This window comes from Panthera tigris, chromosome C2 (assembly GCF_018350195.1).
Source record: "Panthera tigris isolate Pti1 chromosome C2, P.tigris_Pti1_mat1.1, whole genome shotgun sequence".
In the NCBI taxonomy this organism is placed as follows: Eukaryota; Metazoa; Chordata; class Mammalia; order Carnivora; family Felidae; genus Panthera; species Panthera tigris.
Genome location: NC_056668.1, coordinates 156667343 through 156686233, shown reverse-complemented (window position 1 = coordinate 156686233; position 18891 = coordinate 156667343). Strand labels below are relative to the sequence as shown.

At 39.9% G+C, this 18891-nt stretch overlaps 1 pseudogene; it reads left to right on the top strand.

The window, feature by feature from the left end:
• The first annotated feature begins 8092 nt into the window (after positions 1 to 8092).
• Positions 8093 to 18891, top strand: part of LOC102970231 — a 42498-nt pseudogene continuing 31699 nt past the window's right edge.

Here is an 18891-nt window from a genome sequence, read left to right as displayed (position 1 = left end):
TATCCTTCTGATTGTTGTTGTAAGTTCTGGATCAAACATATTGCTTTTATCTGTTTGGATTAGATCCCTGGCCCTGACCTTTTCTTGTTCTCTCTTTTGGGATGAATTCCTCCATTTTGGCATTTGTCTAGGTCTCTGTCTATGTTAGGAAAACCTATTATGTTTCCTGCTCTTGAGAGTAATGGCTTTATTAGGAGGTCATATACTGCCCAGTGTCTGGCACCTTGGGAAGTGTTTCTGGTGTGTGCTATGTGCACTCTGCTGTTGTTTTTTGGCTGCTCTTTCCCTCAGGTAAATTCTCTTTGTCTCCAGTCGGGACTGTTTGGTCCTTGTCCAGTGTGTGGTGGGCTTTAACTAGATGTGTTTTAGTCTGCTTATTAAAATGAGGCTGATCCTATTTCCACTAGAGCTGAAGCTTTGCAGCACTCTATGGTCAGAAGACAGTGTGTGCAGCGATTTTGTGCTGCTCTTCTGGGGCAGGGGCCCACTGCTACTCTGGCTCTCAGGCACATTTACCCTAGTAAAAAAAGCACCTGTAGAGAGCAGGGGGGAGGGGACTGGTGTAAACACTTCAAGCCTCTTCTGTGGGTGCTATGCTGCTCACTGAAGTCTGCCAGTGCTCTTGGCAGGGCATAAAAATGGTACCGTTTGCTCTCTCATCTCCAGAGAAGGGCAATTGTGCTGTCCACTGTCCAGGAATCCCTCACAGAAGAGGAAGTATTCACCCCTCTTGTGTCTCAGCCTTCTCTCAGATCCCTGACTACACCTGGTCTGTGTCCAAGCTGTCTGCCCCCCTGGAAGTGCAATGCTTCAGTGCTTTCTCAGGCACACAGGATAGGTTTCAAAACTCCAAATTTTAGGGATCTGGTTCGGTGCAGACCCACACTGGTCCTCTGGGGGAGGGTCTTGCCATACTGTGGCTGGTGCTAGTTTGTCCCAGAAGGGCAGTAGCTCGACCTCACAGGGGCTTGGAGTTTATGGTAAAGCCAGCAAAAAGCTGGCATCCAGGTTAGCTTCCCTCAGCAGGTGTCTCTACCCCTATGCTAAAGTTGGGGAAGCACAATTGTGCCCTCCAATTCTTTTTCCTCCTAAGAGGCAGTGCCACCTCTCCCAAATGTACTCCAAGAAGGGGAACTGTCTCTCCCAGTGAGATTGAGGAGATCCTGAGACCACGCTCTTTGCTCCCAGGCCTCTGCCCTCCTTCTCCACAGGAGCACTGCTACACCAGCCACTATGAAGACTTCTAAAACTTCAGTCTTTGAACCCCCCTGCTTGTAAAAACTCATGGTAATCAGCCCCTCTTCTTTTCCCAGGAAATGATTTTGGGCAATTGTTTTTCTTCTTCAATCCCCTGTGCTTTCTGTGTGCATTCTCTCTCTTTCTCCTCTTTCCATGATCAGGGCTCCCTCTCCTCCACAGCACATATGATGCTTTTGTCGCTAAAATCACGTCTCCACACTTCCCACCTTCCATGATGTGTCCTCTTTTCTCCTGCTAGTTGTGCACTTTGTTCTCAGTCCTCAGATTGATTTCTTGGGTGTTCGGAATGAGTTGACGTTTATCTAGCTGTGTTCGAGGGATAAGGTGAGCATAGGGTCCCCCTATCACTCTGCCGTCTTAGCTCCTCCTTCTTCATTTTTTAAAGGACAGTTTTGCTAGGTATAACATTCTCGGTTGGCCCGTTTTTTTTTTTCTTTCAGTACTTTGCATATATCATCCCACTTTTTCCAAGTCTCTAAGTTTGTTCTGAGAAATTCACTGATAGTCTTATGGGGGTTCCCTTATATGTGACAAGTCACTTTTCTTTTCTTGCTCTAAAAATTCTGTCTTTGATTTTTACTCCTGACAATTTAAGTATAATGTGTCTTAGTATAGATGTCTTTAGAGTCAATCTTTTGGGGGTAATTTGGACTTCATGAATCTGACAATCTATTTCCCTCCACAGATTTTGGGAGGTTTTAGCCATTATTATTTTTTTTAATATTTATTTTTTTGGAGACAGCAAAAGTAGGGAGGGGCAGAGAGAGGGGAGATAGAGGATCTGAAGCAGGCTCTATACTGACAGGCAGTGAGCCTGATGGGTGGCTTGAACTCATGAACAGTGAGATCATGACCTGTGCCAGAGTAAGATGCTCAACCAATTGAGCCACCCAGGTGACAGCCATTATTACTTTAAATAAGAATTCTGGGGATGACTAAGTGGCTCAGTTGGTTGAAGGTATGACTCTTGACATTGGCTCAGGTCATGATCCCAGGGTCGTGGGATTGAGCCCACATCAGGTTCCATGCTCAGCATGGAGACTGCTTGCAATTCTTCTCTCTTCCTCTGCCCGTCTCCCCTGTTCACACTATCGGAAAAAAGAAAGAAAGAAAGAAAGAAAGAAAGAAAGAAAGAAAGAAAGAAAATAAATAAGCATTCTGTCCTCCTTTTTATTCCACTCTTTTCCTTCTGGTGCTCCCATAATATGTATTTTGCTTTACTTATGGTTCTCATAAGTCTCATAGGCTTTCTTCACTCTTTTCATTCTTTTTTCCCTAATTTTTTCTTCTGAATGGATAATTTCAAATGACTTGTCTTGTTTTTTAAAATTTTTTAATGTTTATTTATTTTTGAGAGAGACAAACAGAGTGTGAGCATGAGAGGGGCAGAGAGAGAGGGAGACACAGAATCTGAAGCAGGCCCCAGGCTCTGAGCTGTCAGAACAGAGCCTCATATGGGGCTCATACTCAGGGACCACAAGATCATGACCTGAGTCAAAGTCAGACACTTAACTGACTGAGCCATCCAGGTGCCCCAGCAAATGACTTGTCTTTGAGTTCAATGATTCTTTCTTTTGCTTGGTAAACTCTGTTGTTGAAACTCTAAAAAATTCAATTTAGTCATTGTATTCTTCAGCTTCAGAATTTGTTTGGTTTCTTTTTTTATGGTTTCTACCTCTTTATTGAACTATTTATTTTGTTCATGTATTGTTTTTCCTTTCTCATTTCGTTGTCTACCTGTGCTATCTTGTAGCTCACCAAACTTCTTTAAGATGATTATTTCGAATATTTTGTTAGGTAGTTCATAGATCAACCATAGGGCTGGTTACTGGAGCTTTATTTTGTTCCTTTGGTGGTGTCATCTTTCCCCAATTCTTCATGATTCTTGTAGCCTTTCATTGGTTTCTGAGTATTTGAAGAAGCAATCATCTCTTCAGTCTTTATAAATTGCCTTTGTCAGGGAAACCCCTTCAGAAATCAGCCCAGCTAAAGATTCTGGGCAGGCCAGTTGGTGAGGACCATGAGTGGACCCAGTGTGGGACTGTGAGTGGGCTTGTTATTTCCCCCATGAGACAACTCATTGGCTAAGGGGATCTCTCTTGGCTCTGCACTGGGCTGGCTTGGGGGAAAGCTAATGCAGATAAAGTGAAAGTGTTTTCTTACCCTTTTCAATGACTCTTCTCATTTCTGTGCTCCACTAATGTGATGTAACCACTGACCTGGAATTTGGAGCTCTTATAAACTTTTTCGTCCAAGGATGGTTGTTAAATTGGTATTTTTGTGTGGGGATAAGGTCTGGGATCTCCTATTCTGCACTTGCTGTCATTATTCTTCTGAGACTTCTTTATGTATTCTAGAAAAAGTCCTTTCCACATATGTGGTTTGCAAATATTTTGTCCCAGTCTCTAGCTTGCCTTTTCATCCTCTTCACATGAGTTTTTCAGAGCAAAAATTTCCAGTTTTAGTAAGATCCAATTTATCAATCTTTCCTTTTATGGATCATGCTTTTGGTATCAAGTCTAAGAACTTTTGCCTGGCTTTAAATTCTGAAGAGTTTTCTCCAATTTTTAAAATGAATTTTATAGTTTTACATTTTATATTTAAGTCTGTGTTTGTTTTGAGTTAATTATTCTATAAGGTGTGAAGTTTAGGTGTGAGGTGAAATTTTTATGCCTATGGATCCCAACTTGTTCTGGAATCTTTTGTTCAAAGAGCTTTGATTCCTCCATTGAATTGCTTTTGCACATTTATGAAAAGTCAGCTGGCATATTTGTGTGGGTCTGTTTCTGTGTTCTATATTCAGTCCTATTGACTTATATGTCTATCTCTTCACTGATACCAACATGTCTTAATTACTGTAGCTATAATAAGCTATAGTAAGGTAATCGAGTACAATGATTCCTTTCACTTTGTTCTTTTTTAAAGATTATGTAAGCTATTTTAGGTCTTGTGCTATTCCAGATAAATTTTAGAATGGACTTGCTATATTTACAACAGAATCTTGGTGTGATTTTGATAGGAGTAGCTTTAACTCTATAGTGATCTATAGAGGGGGGGAAGCTGACATTTTTTCTATGTTGAATATTCTAATCCATGGGCATAGTATATCTATTCCTATATTTAGATCTTCATTTATTTATTTCATCAGCATTTTTAAATTTTCAGCATAAGACCCTATTTGTGTTGTTAGATTTATACCTGAAGTTTTCATTTTCTTTGGAAAAATTTTAGGTGATATTATACTTTTAGTTTTGGTTTCCACATCACCATTATTAGTATGTGGAAATTCAGTTTAATAGTTGTGTGTTGATCTTGTGTCCTGCAACCTTGCTGAATCACTTATCAGTTCCAGGAGTTTTCTATGTAAGCAATCATGTTATTTGCAAAGAAGGCCAGTTTTATTTCCTGCTTTCCAATCTGTATGACTTCTATTTTTTTCTTGTCTTATTTTAGTGGCTAGAACTTCCAGTACTACGTTGGTTATGAGTGGTGAGAACAGAAACTGTTTTGTTCCTGATCTTAGGGGGAAAGCATTCAGTCTTCCACCTTCTAAGTATGTTTTTAGCTGTAAGGTTTTGCAAATGCTTTTTATAAAGTTGAGGTAATTCTCCTCTACTCTTAACTGGCATAGGGTTTTCATACTTAATAGGTGTTGGATTTTGTCAAATGCCTTTTATGCATCAAATGATATGATTATATGATATGGTGAATTGATATCACTGATTGGTTTTTGAATGTTGTACCATATTTGCACACATGGAATAAATCCCACTTGATCTTGGTGCATAATCCTTCTTATACATACCTAAATTGACTTTGCTAATATTTTGTTGAATATTTTTGAATCTAAGTTCATAAGAGATATTAACATAAACTTTTCTTTTTTTGTACTGCCTTTGTTTGGTTTTGGTATCAGAACCTCATAAAATGAGTTGAGAATTGCTCTCTGCTCTTCTATTTTCTGGAAGAGATTGTATAAAATTGATGTTAATTCCTCTTTCAATATTTTGTAGAATACTTTAGTGGAATCACTTGGGCTTGGAAATTTTAAAATAAGTTTTTCTTCATGAATTTAACTTCTTTAATGGATATTTGACAATTCAGATGATCTTGGCTGAGTTTTGGTAGTTTATGGTTTTCAGTAACTTGATTCATTTCTTCTAAGCTTTCTAATTTTTTCTAGAAAATGGAGTATAAAGTTGTTCATAGTATTCCCGTATTTTTCTTTTAATGGCCACAGAATTTGTAGTGATATACTCAGTTTCATTCATGATATAGGTGACTTGTATCTTCTCTTTTTGTCAGCCTTGCTGGGGGTTATCAATTTTATTGATTTTGTTGAACCAGCTTTCTGTTTCATTGCTCTTTCTTGATTGTATTCTTATTTTCAATTTCATTAATCTTTTATTCCTGTCTTCAATTTTCCTTTCCTTATACTTGCTTTGGATTTATTTTGCTTTAATTTTCTAGCTTCCTGAGACAGAAAATTATATTATTCATTTGAAACCTCTCTTATTTGCTAATGTGAGCATTTTAGTGCTATTAATTTCCCTCTTGGCACTGCTTTAACTATGTCTTACAAAGTTTGATGTGTTGTATTTTCATTCTCATTCTGTTCTATGATATTAAAATTTTTCTTTTGAGAATTCTTCTGATCTATGACTTATTTAGAAACATATTGTTTAATTTCCAAGTGTTTGGAGACTTGTCTGTTATCTTTCTGTTATTGATTTCTATTTTACTCTATTATGGTTAGAGAATAAACTCTATGATTCAATTTTTTTTGTTCGTTGAAGTTTGTATTTTGAGCCAAGATATGGTCTATCTTGGTGAATGTTCCATGGACTCCTGGAAAAAAATGTGTATTCTGCTATTGTTGAGTGGAGTGTTCTATTAATGTCGATTAGATCCTATAAGATGATGTTGTTAAATTCTTCTATGTCCTTAATGACTTTGTGTAGTAATTCTATCTGTTACTGAGAAAGGGATATTGAAGTCCCCAACTATAATTGCAGATGCATCTATTTCTCCTTTAAACTCTATCAGCTTTCAGCTTTTATTTCATATATTTTGAGACTGTGGTTTGGTGCATACATATTTAGGATTATGTCTTCCTATAGATTGAGATTGATCTTTTTGTCATCACATAATGTCCCCCTTGTCTCTAGTAATTTTGTTTGCTCTGAAGTTCATTTTGTCTGTTATTAATATAGCCACTCCTGCTACTTAAAAAAATACATATTTTAATGATATATCTTTTTCCATCCTTAAATTTCAACCTTCCTATATCACAGAATTGGATCATTCGTGCACATTTTAAGGTTTGTTGTTGTTATTGACAATTGATAAAATTCTAAAAGTCATTTTGTCTAACAAAAAGTATATGGTTTCATGACACTGGATTTGATAATGATTTTTTTTGGTTATAACACCAAAAGTATAGGTAACAAAAGAAAAATAGATAAATTCACCCAAATTAAAAACTTTTGTGCATTATAGGACACTATCAACAGAAAGACAACCTACAGAATAAAGGAATATATTTGCAAAGCATATATGTGATAAAGGATTATATATAGTAGTCCTACAACTCAACAACATAAAAACAAATGAACCAATTCAAAAATTGGTAAACGATTTGAATAGACATTTCTTTAAGGAAGACATACTAATAATCAATAAAAAGAGGTTCAACATCCCTAGTTATTACAGAAATGGAAATCAAAATCATAATGAGATACTACTTCTCACCTATTAGAAACAAACATGCCTATTATAAACAAATAGAAAATAGCAAGTGTTTTTGAGGATTTGGAAAACTTGGACCTTGTGCATTTCTGGTGGGAATGTAAAATTGTACAGCTTCTGTGGAAAATGTTTTGGTGTTTCCTCAAAATGTTAAACGTAGATTTACCACATGATACAACAATTCCACTTCCAGGTATATGCTCCAAAGAATTGAAAGCAGAGACTCAAATAGATAGTTGTATGCCAGTGTTTACATCCACATTATTCACAATAGCCAAAAGATGGAAAAGCTCAAATGTCCACCAACAGATGCATGAATAGACAAAATGTGGTATATACATAAATGGAATATTACCTAGCCTTAAAGTCAGATACAAAAGGGAAAATATTATATTCCACTTATATGACATAATGAGAATAGATAAATTTATAGACACGGTAAGTAGAATAGAGGTTACTATGGGCTGGAGACAGGAAGGAATAGAGAATTGTTGTTTAAGGGGTAAAGAGTTTCTGTCTGGCAAAAATAAACTATTGGGAGTAGGCCAAAATAAAAGGATTTTGCACAGTGAAGAAAATCGTCAATGAAATAAATAAAAAAGCAATCTACTGAATGGGAAAAGGTATTTACAAATGATATATCTGAAAGGAGTTAACATCCACAATATATAAAGAACTTACATGACTCAACACCCCAAAAACCAAATAATCTGACTAAAAATGGACAGGACCTGAATAAACACTTTTCCAAAGAAGTCATACAGATTGAAGAGATGCTCAACCTCACTAATCATCAGGGGAATGCAAATCAATACTACAATGAGGTATCGCTTTACACCCATCAGAATGGCTAGTATCCAAAAGAAACAAGTGTTGGTGAGGATGTGGAGAGAAAGGAGTCCTCATGCACTGTTGGTGGGAATATAATTGGTGCAGCCACTGTGGAGAGCAGTATGGAAGTACCTCAAATAATTAAAAATAGAGATACCATACAATCCTAGCCACGTATGCCATGCATTCTATCCTTGACTTGCCTCCAATAGCCTGTCTCACCACCAGCACACTCTGTTGCTGCCCCACAGAAATGTTTCCATTACTCACAGTCCTTTGCCAAATTAGGTCAGTGTCCAGGGCACTGGCTCCTTATGTCACTTGGGCTTATGCCAAAATTTGGTGCAGATGCCTGAGCCTTAATGCGTCAAAGTGGAGACCTTTTAGCTGATGATTTAGCCATTACTATGGGGCCAAAGGGAATAACAATGACTATTGAACAGAACTGGGAAAGTGCAAAATAACAGAGCATGGTGTGACCATTGCAAAGTCCATTGACTTAAAAGATAAATATAAAAATATTGGTGCTAAACTTGTTCAAGATGTTGCCACTAACACAAATGAAGAGGCTGAGGCTGGTACCACTACTCCTACTCATACTAGGACACTCTTTTGCCAAGGAAGGCTTTGAGAAGATTAGCAAAGATGCTAATCCCATGGAAATCAGGAGAGATATGATGTTAGCTGTTGATGCTGTAATTGTTAAGCTTAAGAAGCAGTATAAACCTGTGATAACCCCTGAAGAAATTGTCCAGATTGCTGCGATTTCTGCAACTGGAGACAAAGAAATTGACATTATTTCTTATGCAATAAAAATGGTTGAAAGGAAGGGTATCATCACAGTAAAGGATGGAAAAACACTGAAGGATGAATTAGAAATTATTAAAGGCATGATGTTTGATTGAGGTTATATTTCTGTATACTTTATTAATACATCAACATGTCAGAAATGTGAATTCCAAGATGCCCATGTTCTATTGAGTGAAAAGAAAATTTCTATTGTCCTGTCCAGTGACCTGCTCTTGAAATTGCCAATGCTTACTGTAAGCCTTTAGTCATAACTGCTGATGATGTTGATGGAGAAGCTCTAAGTACACTGGTTTGAATAGGCTAAAAGTTGGTCTTCAGGTTGTAGCAGTCAAAACACCAGGTTTGGGCAACAACAGAAAGAACTAGATTAAAGACGTGCCTATTGCTACTGGTGGTCTAATGTTGGGAGAAAGATTGACTATATCTTGAAGATGTTCAGCCTCATGACTTAGGAAAAGTTGGAGAGGTCATTGTGAACAGAGATGATGCCATGCTACCCAGTAATTCCACTACTGGGTATTTGCCCAAACAAAACAAAAACACTAATTCAAAAAGATATATGTATCCCCATGTTTACTGCACCATTATTTACAATAGCCATGATATGGAAGCAACCTAAGTGTTGATAAATGAATGGATAAAGAAGATATGATTATATATATATATATATATATATATATAAAATATTATATAATATATATATATCACAGGTTAAGGTCACCAAAACTAAATAAAACCAAAATTGGAATGGGGATGGGAGTGTGGAAATTATGCAAAAATAGCTTATGGTTTGATTTTTCAGAAATATTTACCCTATATTACAAAGGTGTTTCATATAGCTTGCATATCAAAATATTCCACACACAATGGAATATTTCTTAACCATAAAAGGAGGTGATCTTGCCATTTGTGGCAACGTGGATGGACCCAGAGGGCATTATGCTAAGTGAAATAAGTCAGACAGAGAAAGACAAATACTGTATGGTTCACTTATACATAGAATCTAAGAAAACAAAGCAAATGAACAAACAAACAGAAAAAGCAGAAACAGACCCATAAATACAAAGAGCAGACTGATGATTGCCAGAAGGGAGGGGTGGGGAAGATGGGCAAAATGGATGAAGGGGAGAGAGAGACACAGGCTTCCAATTGTGGAATAAATAAATCACAGGGATGAAAGGTACAGCCTAGGGAATATAGCCAATGATATTGTAATGATGTTGTATGTTGACTGGTAGCTATACTTTGGCGAGCATAGCATAGTATATAGAGTCGTTAAATGACTATGTTGTATACTAAAACCAATGTAACATTGTATGTCAATTACGCTTCAATAAACTAAATTTTTAAAAAGTATCTAGATTCAGTGGTAAAAAAGAAAAAAAGGAGTTTCTGTTTGGGATGATGAAAAAGTTCTGGGGTGCCTGAGTGGCTCAGTTGATTAAGCATCCAACTTCAGCTCAGGTCATGATCTCATGGTTCATGGGTTTGAGCCCTGCGTCAGACTCTGTGGGGACAGCTCGGAGCCTGGAGCCTGTTTCGGATTCTGTGTCTCTGTCTCTCTTTGTCCCTACCCTGCTCGCATTCTCCCTCTTTCTCTCTCAAAGATAAATAAACATTAAAAAAAAAAGTTCTGCAAATGGACAGTGGTGACGTTTGCACAACATTGTGAATGTACTTAATGCTACTGGTCTATACAACTCACAAAAGAGTAAATTTTATGTTATGTATATTTTACTACAATAAAATTATGCAAAATGGCTTATGGTTTATTTTTCAGAAATATTTACCCTATATTACAAAGGTGTTTCATATAGCTTGCAATGGTTTACTGCCAGGAGTCCCTCCACACTCCCATCCCCGTTCCAATTTTGTTTTTATTTAGTTTTGGTGACCTTAACCTGCTTCACTCAGATTTTCTGCTGCATCAGAGGGTATTTTCTTCCACCGTATGACAATAGGAATGAAAACAGCCAAGGCATATCAACGCTTCCGGCTCAGGAAGTACCTTCTCATCTCCCCACTTATGTGATCACTGAAGACAATACTGAACTTGGCAATAAGTCACCTTAGCAGTCCCATTGACTTACCTCTTCAAAGACAAATATTTGGACCAAGTGAAAACTACCTGGCCTCTTGTTTTTCCTTTAGTTTTTTCTTGCCTCTCTTGAGATGTTTTTGGCTTTCACTATTACTACAGCTGTATCATTGCAAAGGTAAAATGCAACTATTGAAAAAATGTTTAAATGTTTATGTCTAGACTGTCAAAAAGGCAGATACATATTCTTTGACCTACTACTTCTAATACAGAAACCATGATGTAGTACGAGGGCATTAGGACCCGGGAATCCTAGGGTCTACCTTTAACCAGCTGTGTGGGCATGGGCTTGTTGAGCCCCCTCTGCCTAGAATATGAGTGGGTTGGCTAGAGGACCCTAATGATTCTTTCACATTTAAAATGAGAAGATAAAAGGTCCTGGAATGTCGAGTTGCCTGACAAAGATTCACTTTCCCCTCTCACCACAGAGAATATATCCTATTTTGTAACAAAGATATTCTTTATATGACATTTGAAAATCTTACCGATTTAAGTATCATTCATATCAAAAGCCTTGATGTTTTAGAGATCTATTTTTTCCTATGGTTGTTCTCTGTCAAGAGGAATTGGCTACATATTTAGGGCCCAGGGCAAAATGAAAATGCAGGCCCTTTTCTCAAAAATTATGAAGAATTTCAAGACAGATGAAACAGAGCATCAAGCCACGTACAAGGCCTTTCAGAACATGACTGCACAGGTCACATGCTATCTGTCCATGTGTAAAAAGGCACCCCCCCACACACACTACTCCAGCCCTGGGAAAATATTTAAGTTGACTGTGCACCCTAGGCACATGGAGAGGTTAGGTGTGTGGGTTGCATTTTTATACACAAAGTACACAAACAAGAAGTAAATCTTCCCACCTGCCATGTAGGTAGTCCCTCATGAGCGGGTTGTTGCAATTAGTCTCTGATGAGAGGCTGCACAATGAAGTGAGAAGTCTGCAAAAATAGCCAGATAAAAGACCCAGATTCTTCATTTGACGAATATTTATTGAGCATCAAATAATGAACTTAGGCATGTGCTAAGCATTCCATAGTGCACAGATAAATCTGTTGCCCTGGGCCTTTCAGTCAACCTTCGATACCTTGGTTCTCTGGGTTGTTAGATGGGAACTAAGGAATCTCTTACCTAAAAACCTTTAGGAAGTATGGGCTCAAGAAATTCAAGTTGAAGTATCAGTTATAGTTATTGCCTTGCAAAATTCTAAGGATGATATCAGCTTTAAAATGATGATGTTACCAAAAGTAGACAATGAATATAGACTTTAGGGTCTAAGGGTAGCTTGTGATATTTTTCCTTAGCTTTTTTTTTCATCTGAACAACTTAATGAGAGATTCCATGTCCAGAAACCATAACCAGGTCCTCCAATGTCTACTATGAATTTATAGAATTTCATCCTCGAACTTCAAAGACATAAAAACCAATAATGAGGAACTTTCTTGCATACCTGGCTTTACACAATCGATGTGTTCCTTAAAAAAAAAAGAGTCAACTGAATTGTTGGAAACTGAATTATATTTGAAATGCTCTAAAGAACTTGGATATTAAAAGAAAACCTGCATTGAATCCTTTTGTACAACAAAGAATAATTTTTATAAAGCAAAAAATTACCCCTAATTTGCTTGATGTGAAAACTCAGGCTGAAGCACACAGTTTTGTGACTGTACACATGGGAGCCCGTTTAGACACACGATGGCTTCCCCTCTTCCTTTCGGCCCTGAGGATGTGCAGGTGGAAGGAAGAGGTAGGAAGGGTGGGAGGATGTCAGCATCCTTTACAAATGTTCACAATCCATCTCCTACTTGAATGAAAAGTATTTTCCTAAGCAAAGGAAGACAATAAGACTCAGAGCCTTCGATGAGATCAACACTGATGTGACAATGGGTGCACTTTTCAGGAAACACACTGTGAAGAATAACAACAAATATTTAAACTCAGAATTTTAGTCGACTGAGCTGAGGCAGTGTGGTGTGGGAGTTCACAGGTCATCCACCCCATGGCTTTCAAATTGTAACAGGCTATGCTAGATTCAGCCAGGTATCTGTTGAGAGATACACAAATTCTGAGACCCCACTCTAAGAGGCAACAGATTCAGCAGTCTGATTTTCTTCCCAAGTCATTCTGATTTCAATGCACACTTAGATTTCAGAACCACTGATTTACAAGCCTCACCTTAAAAAAGGGAGTTGGCAGAGATTCTCCTCCAATGCATTGGATGTGGCTCTGCGCATGTGATGGTCCCTGCTTGTCTCACTCTTCTGCTCTGCTCTTAACCTCTTCTTCTGATCTCTTGGAAACTGAGACAGGTAGACTTTTTCCTTTCTTTTTCTGTTTGGATGTCTTATCCCTCTTTATGATTTCATCTAAGTCTTAATGGCTGACAGAAGTATCTTGCCTATATTAGTAGAGAACCCTATGAACATTGACTCTCAGGATCAGGAGAATGATAATATAAATAAGAGCTAGAGGAATTTGAAAAATTAGTCTTTCTGAAAAATTAGCCAAGTTTTGTGACATTTTGTCCCCGTGTGGTTCCCCAGAAGAAGAACATGAGATAATGATTCAAGTGTACTTAGTTTATTTGGGGAATGACCCCAGGAAACACCAACATGGGAGTGAAGAATGTACATGTGTTGGGAAATGAAGTGAGGCACTAAAGAGAATATAATCAAGAAGTTACTGTTAAGGGAACGTAAGGCAAGCTGACAGGCCGCAAACACCCCTCCCCCCCACCCCCACCGTGGGATATGTGAGATATTCCTCGGAACTCCTGGGTGCCCAAAAACAAGGAAAGGGGAAAAAAACAAATTGTTAACTGATAGTGATCTTAGTCCTGCAGGACCTAAGTCTCCATAGCTCCTCCATAGTGATGTGGGAAACAAAGGCAGAAGGAAATGGCAGGTAAAATTAAATTTCCTTATAACCTGCAGCCCGTTGACAAATACTTGAGGCTGGCAGAGTAAAAGGTTTCTCCAGGAGCTCCCTACTGTCTTAATGCTAATGCTTTGCTAGAGGGAAAAACAACCCTTAGCTTGACAATAACCAGGCCTCCACTATCCTGTGAGCCTTCTTTAGCAGATGAAAATCTCATTGGAAACTTCCCCTGGACTTTACCTCCCCCCAACTCCATAGTATACAACCAGTCTCTCCTCGTGGTCCTGGGGCAGCTCTTTCTGCCCACAGCTTCCTGTCCCATGCTTCAATAAAATCACCTTTTTGCACCAAAGACGTCTTCAAGAATTATTTCTCTGTCAATTGGCTCCAGACCCCACCTCACTATCACCCCCCAAAACTTCATCAGTTACTACCATGTGCAACTGGAGGTTAGACCCTCTAGGAACTCAAAGAGCCAGCGTAGAACGCTGTGTAGTAAAGAATTAACATTACCCAGAGGGAAGTCTGGCCTTTGCCCTTGGCTACTGGAATGTCCTGCCTGAAAGAGTGTCCCTTTTTGCCAGCAGCTTTGACCACCAAACAGTGTAACGGTATAATTTATGGTGGTCTTAGGGCCAGATGGTATCAGTTTTGCCCCTAGGGCAACTAGAGACTAAAGGTCAGGTACACAAGCAGAATGTGACTGAGTCCCAATAAAAACTCAGGGGGCTTCCCTGGTTGACAATATCCCACGTGTAGCATCGCATATAGTAGCTGGGAGAAGTTAGTGCTTTCCATGACTCCATTGAGAGAGGACAACTGGAAGCCATATGCTTGAACCCTCCTGGACTCTGCCCTATGCATCTCTTTACCTGGCTGATTCTAATCTTGTTTCTTTTCTCCATAGTAAATTGTAACCATGAGTATAACAGCATTCTGTAAACTCTGAGTCCTTCTGGTGAATTATTGTAACGTGGCTTTGGGAACCCCCAAACTTGCAAATCGTGTCAGAAGTGAGGGTGGTCTTGTGTGAATGTGCTCCCTCTAAAATTGCAGCTGGTTCTAACGCTTGTAAACATGCAACTCAGAGTTGCTCCATTCAAGAGGCGAGTGGTACACACTGGCTGAAAGCCTCTTCGAGGCAGCATTAATTCCCTGGCGCTGCCGGTCTGGTACATGGATAGCAAAGTGGACTCTAGGTGTGAGCAAGCCCTAGGCATGGCAATGCCCTTGTTGGCATTCGAAGTCAGCAGCAACAAGTACTGTAAGAGTAAGGGGATGTGGGCGAGACACTGGCAGCATCTGCTGATTGTTTCTAATCTCTTCCCCCACAACGTGGATAACGTGATGCCCCTAGGACAGGGGTCAGCAGCTCATGGCTTATGTCAAATTCAACCCACTGCCTGTTTTTGTAAATAGGGTTATTGGAACACTCATGTTTATTAGAAATAAGCATTTATTGGAATGAATAGAAACACTTGTTTATTTATGCATTATCTTTGGCTGCTTTATGCTCTAATGTCAGAGTTGAGTCGTTAATAGCATACACTATAGGGCTGGTAAAGCCTAAAATATTTACCATCTGGCTTTTTACAGAAAAATTGCCAATCCCTGCTGTAAGACAAAGATTAGCAAAGGAAAAAAAAAAGCACATCAATAAATTTTAAAACTGGGCCCTGTAGCACAGGGAACTAAGTGCCATGAGAAAGGTATAAACTAGGGGGAGCCAGCGCTCACTACCCTGATGGGAAGTCCGTGAATGCGTCACTGAGGAGATAATGTCTGTGCTAGGTCTTAAAAGATGAGCAGGAAATTAGCACACGGGAGGGAAGAGATTTTAATAACGAAGGTATAGAGTTGTAAAGACATGAGGGCCTGCGGATGCATGGAAAAATGAAGAAACTCCAATGCTTTTGCATGACTCCAGTGCAGACATTGAGTGGTGAGGTGGGGAAGGAGATGGGAAGGTCCACTGGGACCGGGTTTTTAGTAGCATAAAATCCAGACTCCTCAGCATGGCTGTGGACTGAGCTTCTGTTCTGCCCTCTTCCTCCTGCCCCTAAATAATAAAATAGGAAAGAAAATGGAAAGAAAAACTAATAAATCCATAACTATGCTGGATAAAAACAAGGAACACTCTTGGTGAATCAGAAACTGTGAGAAATCCTCAACATGTAAAAGGCAAATGAGACAGGATCGAAGAAGGAATGATATCCTAAAAGTTCAACCCAGTAAAAAATGTATATCCAAGGAAATGGAGTTAATAGAGAAAACAGATATGGAAACCAATTTGACAATAAATTTCATATATTTTTAAAAAATAGAGAAAGCAGAGTAAATTTTTAAAGGGTGTTACACCCATTAAACAGAAACAAGTAGAATCTTGGAAATAAAATATATCAATTGTTGACATTAAAAAAAAAAAAGCAGTCAGTAGCTAGCCTGAATAACAGAATGAATAGAGTCAATGAATTGAGTTGAAAGACGGAATCAAGAAATTCTCCCTACTCCCAACATAAAAGGAGTAAGAATTGAAAGTGTGAAAAAAGAGATAAAATGTGAAAGATGTATTCAAAATTTTAAATGTTCATCTACTAAATAGGGTTTCTAGAGGAGAGAGGGAAGATGGCGGCGTAGGAGGCGCCGGGCTCACCGCGCGTCCTGCCGATCACTTAGATTCCACCTACACCTGCCTAAAGAACCCAGAAAACCGCCAGAGGATTAGCAGAACGGAGTCTCCGGAGTCAAGCGCAGACGAGAGGCCCACGGAAGAGGGGAGGAAGGGCGGCGAGGCGGTGCGCGCTCCACGGACCGGCGGGAGGGAGCCGGGGCGGAGGGGCGGCTCGCCGGCCAAGCGGAGCCCCCGAGTCGGGCTGGCAAAAGCGGAGGGGCCGGACAGACTGTGTTCCGACAGCAAGCGCGACTTAGCGTCTGGGAGGTCATAAGTTAACAGCTCTGCGCGGAAAGCGGGAAGGCTGGAGGACAAAGGGAGGGAGAGCTGCTGAGCCCCCGGACGACAGAGCTCAGCTTGGCGGGGAACAAAGGCGCTCGCCAGCGCCATCTCCCCCGCCCACCCCCCAGCCAAAATCCCAAAGGGAACCAGTTCCTGCCAGGGAACTTGCTCGCTCCGCGCAAACACCCAGCTCTGTGCTTCTGCGGAGCCAAACCTCCGGCAGCGGGAGTCAGTCTGACTCCCTCCCGCTGCCACTGGGCCCCTCCCGAAGCGGATCACCTAAGGAGAAGCGAGCGAAGCCTGCCCCTCCTGCCCCCGTGCACCTTGCCTACCCACGCCAGCTAATACGCCAGATCCCCAGCACCACAAGCCTGGCAGTGTGCAAGTAGCCCAGACGGGCCACGCCACCCCACAGTGAATCCCGCCCCTAGGAGAGGAGAAGAGAAGGCACACACCAGTCTGACTGTGGCCCCAGCGGTGGGCTGGGGGCAGACATCGGGGCGGACTGCGGCCCCGCCCACCAACTCCAGTTACACACCACAGCACAGGGGAAGTGCCCTGCAGGCCCCCACCACTCCAGGGACTATCCGAAATGACCAAACGGAAGAATTTCTCAGAAGAATCTCCAGGAAATAACAACAGCTAATGAACTGATCAAAAAGGATTTAAATAATATAACAGAAAGTGAATTTAGAATAACAGTCATAAAATTAATCGCTGGGCTTGAAAACAGTATACAGGACAGCAGAGAATCTCTTGCCACAGAGATCAAGGGACTAAGGAACAGTCATGAGGAGCTGAAAAGCACTTTAAACGAAATGCAAAACAAAATGGAAACCACGACGGCTCGGCTTGAAGAGGCAGAGGAGAGAATAGGTGAACTAGAAGATAAAGTTATGGAAAAAGAGGAAGCTGAGAGAAAGAGAGATAAAAAAATCCAGGAGGATGAGGGGAAAATTAGAGAACTAAGTGATACACTAAAAAGAAATAATCTACGCATAATTGGTATCCCAGAGGAGGAAGAGAGAGGGAAAGGTGCTGAAGGGGTACTTGAAGAAATTATAGCTGAGAACTTCCCTGAACTGGGGAAGGAAAAAGGCATTGAAATCCAAGAGGCACAGAGAACTCCCTTCAGACGTAACTTGAATCGATCTTCTGCACGACATATCATAGTGAAACTGGCAAAATACAAGGATAAAGAGAAAATTCTGAAAGCAGCAAGGGATAAACGTGCCCTCACATATAAAGGGAGACCTATAAGACTCGTGACTGATCTCTCTTTTGAAACTTGGCAGGCCAGAAAGGCTTGGCACGATATCTTCAGTGTGCTAAACAGAAAAAATATGCAGCCGAGAATCCTTTATCCAGCAAGTCTGTCATTTAGAATAGAAGGAGAGATAAAGGTCTTCCCAAACAAACAAAAACTGAAGGAATTTATCACCACTAAACCAGCCCTACAAGAGATCCTAAGGGGGATCCTGTGAGACAAAGTACCAGAGACATCACTACAAGCATAAAACATACAGACATCACAATGACTCTAAACCCGTATCTTTCTATAATAACACTGAATGTAAATGGATTAAATGCGCCAACCAAAAGACATAGGGTATCAGAATGGATTAAAAAAACAAGACCCATCTATTTGCTGTCTACCAGAGACTCATTTTAGATCTGAGGACACCTTTAGATTGAGAGTGAGGGGATGGAGAACTATTTATCATGCTACTGGAAGCCAAAAGAAAGCTGGAGTAGCCATACTTATATCAGACAAACTAGACTTTAAATTAAAGGCTGTAACAAGAGATGAACAAGGGCATTATATAATAATTACAGGGTCTATCCATCAGGAAGAGCTAACAATTATAAATGTCTATGCGCCGAATACTGGAGCCCCCAAATATATAAAACAATTACTCATAAACATAAGCAACCTTATTGATAAGAATGTGGTAATTGCAGGGGACTTTAACACCCCACTTACAGAAATGGATAGATCATCTACACACACGGTCAATAAAGAAACAAGGGCCCTGAATGATACATTGGATCAGTATATTTAGAACTCTGCATCCCAAAGCAACAGAATATACTTTCTTCTCGAGTGCACATGGAACATTCTCCAAGATAGATCACATACTGGGTCACAAAACAGCCCTTCATAAGTTTACAAGAACTGAAATTATACCATGCATACTTTCAGACCACAATGCTATGAAGCTTGAAATCAACCACAGGAAAAAGTCTGGAAACCTCCAAAAGCATGGAGGTTAAAGAACACCCTACTAACGAATGAGTGGGTCAACCAGGCAAT